The sequence below is a fragment of the Meleagris gallopavo genome, chromosome 3 (assembly GCF_905368555.1).
Source record: "Meleagris gallopavo chromosome 3, MGAL_WU_HG_1.1, whole genome shotgun sequence".
Classification (NCBI taxonomy): domain Eukaryota; kingdom Metazoa; phylum Chordata; class Aves; order Galliformes; family Phasianidae; genus Meleagris; species Meleagris gallopavo.
In genome coordinates this window covers 39319899-39327064 of record NC_139406.1, presented here as the reverse complement: position 1 = coordinate 39327064, position 7166 = coordinate 39319899, and positions in this window count along the sequence as shown.

Here is a 7166-nt window from a genome sequence, read left to right as displayed (position 1 = left end):
AGTTCAAAGAGAATGTTTTCCTTTATAGTACAGAAGAAAATATTTGACACCTTTTCACTGTGATTTCACCACCTGAATTATCTCTGAACTTTAGTAAGTCACAGCCTGGCTTATTTTGCTAATGTTGTATTTTGGGAAGGAGCTAGGGCATAGGGGTCACCTTAAAAAGACTGATATGAGAGTTCCCTTCCTCAAATCTTTCTGTGGGAAAAACAACACTAATAAGAAGAGTGCAATAGGAGAATAAAATAAAATAAAATAAAATAAAATAAAATAAAATAAAATAAAATAAATACTAACTTGCTTGATTGGAGGAAGGATGAATTGATGAAATGAAGAAGAATCTTTTTTGAATTAATCAAGGAATGAGTCAAAAGTCATTGAAGAAATATACTCTCAGGCGTCATATCCATCTCTAGCAAACCACTGAGGAGAACATAGTTCCAGAAGGGCTAATAGATATCGTTTGATACATCCTATAAAATTTGTTATTTAGCTCTGGGCTTAGAGATCTCTAATTTGTCACTAAGCTTTACATAAAAAAGCTTATTTTTAAAATTTTCTTGGGATTTATTCAAAGCTAAAACAGAAGAAAGTAAAGCTGAAAAGAGATTCTAAGTATCTCATATACCGATGATTTACTGTAGCAGGCTTTATGATGAAATATAGTAAATTATTAAAAAGCAAAACATAAGAATCAAGATTTGTTAGTGTTTTAGGCAACTAATACATATATTTTGGGTAAGTATAATATAACCTCAGCTACAGAAGTGCAATAAATGTGAGCTAATTACTTCCTTTTCTTTATTATTTTATTTGCTCTGTTGGATGAAAGAGATAATGTTATAGAAAGAATAACTAGTGCAGTCAAGTCCAATTTTCTTTGAATCAGTGAAAAACACAGGTTATTTTGAAAAAAAGCAAGCGTGCAATTTTAGAGCTAGGTGAATTATCTGGGCTAACATGATGTTCTGTTCTACAGGGATATGTGCCATGGATACATTTGCGCTTTAAAAAGAATAGGCAAATTTCAGAGGGAAAGTGTTTTTGTTCCTGCAAAAACTACAAAGACAAAACTTGAAATATGGATCTATACCTTGGCTTTCTGCAAGATGACACTCCATTGACTTCAGTTGATACATGCTTTACTGAAGGTTTGCCCAATAGACTTTAATGCATCCTTTACCTGAAAAAAATATTGCTTTCTGCAAAGCTAAGGATATAACATAATTATTTTTATAAAGATATAATAAATTGAAGCTCTTTCTTTCTGCAAATGTTTAAATTATTTGATCAACTTGGAGTTGCAAGTGGCTACTCTTAAGTCACATTTTTTTTTTTTTTTGTTGTTGGCATGTTTGCTTGCTGGTAGGACTTTCTAATCATGCCATTCCATTCTAAAGAAAATCTATGAAAGGCATATATAAGAGATGGCTTAATCAGCAAGTAGCCAGTGTTTGTCCTAATCAGAATAGTCTCTGAGGCATTTGTCATTATAACAAGAAAAGGTTTATGACACAAAGAACAAAGGTCAGAAACTGAATACACTTCTGCATTGAACGTAACTGTCATTTGCAATCACACTGGAGTCTGAAGAAGTACTCAGGTTTGTTGGCTTTGTTCTAGTTTACCTCTTCTCATTTAATAAGGTTTATGTACAAGTAGAAAAACTGCAGTAAGATGTTCAGATTTCATTGGGTCGTTATACTTTTTTTTTGTTGTTGTTTGTTTGTTTGTTTGTTTTAGGGGGGAGAACTGAAACTGACAGATTTTCAGTCTTCAACCTTTAAAAAAAAAAAAAAAGTGAGCTAATAAAAATCCCAGGCTGCTAGATGGAGTTTTTCTGAGCCTCCAGGTATGTCAATGTTTCACATTTAGCACGCAGCTCCCAAAGAAATATCTGCTAAATGTTCACCTGATAAAGTCAAAGAAGAGTAGATACTGATTGAGCAGATGAGTTAGAGCAGCCTGGGGCTTGGGATTTCAGTGCTGCTGTTCTGTGAGCTATTTAAGCTAATGATGTTTGTAAAGATAATTCTGAGCTTGACTCAATGTTTGGTGAAGACAGTAGGAGCCCTTCTGTCTACCTCAGTGGCATTTCAAATTGACTCATAATAGAAAAGGAGAAAAAAAGAGAGTTGGGGAGAAACCGTAAGATCACACCTCAGATTTCATAATTACTTACAGATGTGTACGTAGAAATATGAAAAACTATCTGTTCTTTATTTGCTTATGTGTAATCAGATACCTGATCCTCAAAATAATATGTTTTACCCTCTGTTATTCCTCCATACTTGTCTGGCATATAAGATTTTCACCAATCATAGCAACAGTAGGTCTTAAAGCCCTGAAACCAAACACATCTATGATTTTAATGGAATGCCTACAGCATCACTGTGATGAACATTTGTGGTTCTTTATATATACATGATAAATATTGGAGTGGTTGCTCTTAATTCTCTTAGAGATTAATTAGGAGCCTGAATATATAGAACACATATAGAGAGATTATACTTCCAGTTATTTTCTCAATCATAAAAACTTAAAGAGGATACATTAACGTGTAGTACCTATTGCCTGGAAATTGAAAAAAGAATTACATAAATAATTGCGTGTTAGACCTTAGCCAGTACTTTTTACAGTTTTATAGCCTTGTCACACCAACAGAACCAGTCACTGAAATTAGCATAATCTTGAATGCTCCAGCTGGGCTTGTAAGAGAGATTTACAAATATCTTTTTGGTAAGCAGTGCCAAAACGTTTCTGTTAAAAACAAAAAAAAAAAAAAAAAAAAAAAAAAAAAAAAAAAAAAAAGAAAAACACAACAAAAAGCCTAAATTCTATCTCATACTTTCAGTAACTCTAAAGATACATAGTAAGATGACCAAATAACTGTGCTGAGAAATGAAGGTTATTTATTTATTTATTTATTTATTTATTTATTTATTTATTTATGTCCTGATTAGAACAGATGGAACCCACATCTTATACTCAAAACGAGCTAATTAGGGATTCTGCAGCAAAAAGCTACAGTACCTGGCAGATTCTTGTTGTTGAACTGCACGATGTTTTGCCTCATAGATCTTCTCCCTAAATTGCGATGATTTATTTTCATTCAAGATGAATTGAACTCATTTCTATGCTGCTAGCTCAGCACTACCCTTGCCTAGGGACTGAAATGGCTTAAATCTCAAATATGTTAAATAATGAATTGTAAACAGTGGCACGAAATCTGGAATAGCTAACAGGAATGTGAAAGAAGAATTGTAGTTTCAAAGTTAAAACTTTATAAACAAAGACAGTTTGCTTCAGAAGCAGAAAAATGTATTGGAGAATTGAGAGTGTGGAGGAACACTTTGTCCTTTAATATTAAAACAATAAAGCTTGGAAAATAACATAAATTTTAAAAATATTTGTAAAATTATTTATCCCCTGAATACTTAAATATCCCTTTTAGTGATAAAAGATTCTGCGAGACAAATAATCACTTCTTTGCCTCCTGAGCTTCCTTAGGAAGTAAGCATAACAAAAAATTCTGAAAAGTCCTAGAAAACCCCCCAAAGTCTTGTATATGCCTGGACTTTGCAAAGGGTTCAGCTGATCATGACCCCCATAGATTTCAGTTAAATTAATACATGCAGACTTGTCGATTGCCTATCACATTTCTTGACAATGCAAATAGCTTCACCATCAAAAAGATTACACAGAGGACATCTTACAACAACCTTATAATCTAATCTTGAACTCCAGTTCATCTGAATAGTGAAGTGATGACTAAATGTTTATTCGTGAGAAATGGTGCCAATTAAGGTACAAATTTAACAGTTGTTTCGGGTGTTTCAAGTGTCCATTACGTGCAAAATACTTTAGTAAGACTGTACTCTGCTCATTAGAGCCCTCTCATACTCTCTTAGAAACACGAGTGCTCCCAGGGGATAACGTTGTGGAACACTAGGAGAGCCATCCTGCACCAAGAAGGGTCTTTCAGGCAGGCAACTTTAGACTGCAGGCTGATTCTTGAAAGTACCCTGACTCTTCAGGCAGATGAGCTGCAAAAGACACTTGTTGTTTCTACTCAGTCCTGTCCTTTTCATTTGTAACTTGGCCATTAGGAAGGATAAGTTCATGGCAGGCAGAAAGTTAGCCTGAAATTGTGATGCCCCAGATTACCAAAGAAGCCACAACTTTATACTGTAGCAAAATTATTGTAATGAAATAAAACCGTTAGGCCTAAACTATAATGTCTTACATGTATAGATTGAGTCAAAATATTCCCATGAGTGTAATAAGTATGATGAAGTACATCTGTATTTTATCAGAAATATTATAAACTACAGAAAAGAATAGGCCTTAGTTTAATGTTGATTAATATGGAAATCACCCTTAATAATGCTGAAACAAGAAATAATCATGTCAGCTAACTATGGGAGGCCCTAATCTACTTAAATTTGACATTGAAGTTAGAAATAGTCACTCAGAAGGGAAAAAAAAGACTAAATCTTAAAGGAGAACTATTCACCTTCAAGGAGGAGTTAGAACAGCAAGAAGAAAAATAACACCGAACAAAACTAAAGTGACCACACTGTTAACTAAGCACATGCTTGAGAGGCTGCAAATGGTACTCTGCAATAAAGAGATAAAAATTAAGAAGACCAATATTAATGTGCCTAGGGAAATGCATAAAAAATCAATGGTTAAAAGGAAGCTTGGAAAAAAAATTATACTTTTAAAGGGGAGGACTGATGGGACTAGGCAGAGAAGGTGAATATTGTTGCTAAGATTTCACATGAGATTAGAGCTATGGTTAGAATTTATTTAATTATACTACCTAGAAGATATCGTGAGACAAAAAGTATTTAATAATTGGCCAGTATTGTTTATTTATAGAGGTCAGAGATAATATAAGAGGAGAAAATATTAATTAATTTTTCACTACTATAATCCCAATACAGACTGTGGAACAGATGCTAAAGGCAAATCTCTTACACTGAAACTGGGCTTTATCATAAACATAGTCATAGAAGGGGAGTACTATGTGCCCTTTCCTTGATCTTTTACCTAATTACCACTCTCATACCTTCTCTTCCCTTCCCAATATGGAAACAGCTCAGTGTTCAAGTCTTTTAGAGTCTGTTGCAGTAGATGTAGCCAGGAAAAATCCTACATTTGTGCTTACAGTGATCTTCTTCATGACAAGCAAGTAATTACATACAAACTTCTGACAAAATATGTTTCAAAAATTATTCTCTTGACAGCAAAAATTTGAGAGCCAGTGATAATTATGAGGTAATACAACAAAGTAACTTATTCTACACAGAAAATGAGAGAATCAGCCACAATCCAGACAAACAGACGTTAGTCATACTCACAGAGTGGTGGATAGATGCTACCTATTTTAAAAAGTTCTCTTCATTTGGGTTCATTCCACATGGTGGAATTCCATAAGTTCTGTATCTGTGGCTGTAGTGAGATTGTAATGCTCATGAAATCATTATTTTGTAGCCATCATTACTTACTGATTATTCTTAGGCGCAGTAGAAGAGGAAGAATTTCTTCACTGGAGAAGATATGCCACCAATTGTGTTTCCAAATGACAAAAGCATTTTTTGTATTGGTCTTCAATAAATAGAATCCACTGAAAATAACAAAAGAAGCATTCACAATGATGCATAAATAGTCATAAACATTATAGTACTCTAAATATCAGAGTTTTTTTTCTGGAATAATAGAGAAAATTGGAAAATTTGCTGCCACTGCTGTATTGTTCCATAGCACACTTTATCAAAGAGTAGCTTTAAATAGCACATTCTGTGTCATTTGAAAACTAAAACTTTACAGAGAGAGAGGTCTACGAGGCAAGGTCTTATGTAAGTTTGAGAAACTTGTTGAAGCTCCTAATTTGCTGTAGCCTTTCTTCAGCAGTGAAATCAAGTTCAAAGATGACCTTAGAAACCCAGCCAAATTTTGATCTCAGCAAATTCTGGAGGAGGTCAAAACAAAAATTTTCTTTAGTTAGTTTAGTTCTTAAAGAACAAATCACACTGTAATGGAAAGATGTTTAACAGGCAAGGAAATTCACTGAACTTTTACACATATCTTACTCAAATAAAAAGTTAACAGGAACTTGTCACATTTTACACCTTGGAGGGAACACTAACAGAGAGCAGAACCATTTGGAAGGCACCACAAAATAAAGATATTCAAAGTCATCAAAATATTTTAGACTCAGTTCTGTCAGAAGTTACGTAACTTAAGAAAATATAAGAAAATCTTCATTAACTTTTCCTCCTTTATTGTATTGAATTCTGATTTTGGTTATCTTTCTCTATTACCTTATAGTACCTTTTCATTAGTTACAAGATAAGATGCAAACAGATAGATCTAGCAAACAAAATGTATTTTAAAATTGTCAGAGATCTTCCTTCTTACCTTTCAGTTTATTCTTCAACATCACATTTTTGATATATATTTACTTACTAAACTATTGACTTAACTGACTAAAGTGAAATTTATGGAAAGATACTATTCAATTTATTTGTAAAGTATTCTCATTTCTTAATTGTTCCTTCTGTTAAGCAGGTTTACTTATCTACTTTTCAGATTTCCTTCAGCCTCTGTATTGCTGTATTACTTACAATGTAGAGTTTCTTTATTAAAGTAACTTTCATTTTCAGTAGGATGCATGAGTGTTTGTTTCAAAAACACTAGGAGGCTATTGTGTTTTGAATATGGGAATGCTTTTACTTTAAATGTTTAAAGAAGTAAATTTATCCCATGGAAAATTACAGTTCTGCCTTGTTGTGTAAGCAGACTGGTTTGAATGAAGTTCTATGTAGTTCTCATCAGGAATGGTCAGACGAAAATGACAGTAGCAGAAGCTGACAACTAGCTGACTAGACATCATCTGTCTCTAGTTGACAGCTGGAAGAACTATGAAATATAAAGATATGTAGAACTGACTTGAAGAAGAGGTCTGATATGCCAGAAAAGATTTTGAAATCTGCCCACTGTTCGGAGAAATCTGGAGTGTGGGAAGACAAATAAAGACGCTAACAAAAAATGTCATTTCTTTAGTAAATCACTGCTCTTAAAAGTTTCTACCTGAGTAACAATTACTGGTAAGTTCTGAAAAGGTGTCCAGCATTGCTACAAATATCCATCCAGTG